This window comes from Papaver somniferum, unplaced genomic scaffold, assembly GCF_003573695.1.
Source record: "Papaver somniferum cultivar HN1 unplaced genomic scaffold, ASM357369v1 unplaced-scaffold_128, whole genome shotgun sequence".
In the NCBI taxonomy this organism is placed as follows: Eukaryota; Viridiplantae; Streptophyta; class Magnoliopsida; order Ranunculales; family Papaveraceae; genus Papaver; species Papaver somniferum.
The window spans coordinates 13,011,786-13,013,064 of record NW_020621936.1 but is presented as its reverse complement, the minus strand read 5'-3'; positions in this window follow the sequence as shown (position 1 = coordinate 13,013,064).

The following is a 1,279-nucleotide window of genomic DNA, read 5'->3' as shown; positions in this document are numbered from 1 at the left end:
ATGTCATCCACGTCTCCGCGTCAAAGGCATGCCAACAATGCCAGCCGCACCGTGCCAATGGCATGCCATGCCAGCCACGTCTCCGCGCCAAAGGCATGCCAACCATGTCAGCCGCACCACCGTGCCAATGACATGCCATGCCAGCCACGTCTCCGCGCCAAAGGCATGCCAACCATGCTTGCCGCATCACCGTGCCAATGGCATACCATGCCATCCACGTCTCCGCGCCAAAGGCATGATAACCATGCCAGCCGCACCACCGTGCCAATGGCATACCAGCCCTTCCAGCCACTCCAAAACCATGCCGGCCATGCCTCCATGCCGCTGGCTTCCAAAACGGAGGGTTGAAACAATCAAAGGCTACCCTTCCTTCTGAGATGCAAATCCCAGTCGTACAAGATCGTCGCCAAACGCGTGGCGACTTCTGGCCCAATGCCAAATTCCACGGTTTATGCCCAAACCCTAATTTGGCCGCACCTAAAACGCGCCAATGACATGCTAACCATGCCAGCCGTGCCACTGTGCCAGAGGTGTGCCAACCCTGCTACGCCACTTGGCCAAAGACACTGCTAACGGCTCCGCCCAAGCTGCATCATGCCAACGGCTCCATCCAAGCCGCATCACCCCAACGGCTCCAAGCTGTATCATGCTAACGGCTCCGTCCAAGACGCACCATGCCAGCAGCCCCTTTACAAGCCACATGATGCCAACTCTTTGGTTACGGTGCCATACCCTAATTTGGCCACACCAAGGCTACGCTGGCCATGCAGCCATGCCGCTAGCCGCCAACGGAAGGTAGCCATAATCGACGGTTTCCCTTCCTCTTGAGACGCAAATTTCGGCCGTCGAAGGTCGCCACCAAATCGGCAAGCCTCTCAATTTCAACTTGGCACACGCAGCAACATGCTACACGTTTTCCACGAAAACACTCGAGACATCAAAACATGTCACAAACTGGGGGATGCTCATTGGGGTATTGGTCTGGCGGTTTACAGCCTGCGGCGTCCAATGCGCCTGTTACAAGAAAGTGTCATAAGAGTAAGGCGGTTAGTAACGACAAGAAATAATGGTGAAAAGTATCCTTCATTATGGAAACATCAATGCCAGGCGTTACCCGTTACCATTCTCTTCCATTACTCAACCGTTTCACTTCTTACGAGGCAAGGGTACGTTTTGCTACGACTTGTATAAATATGTCTCACCTATTTCCACCAAAACCAAGTTCTGGTCAGGAGAATACAACACTCAGAAATCACTTGTTAGCTTTCCAATCTGCTAG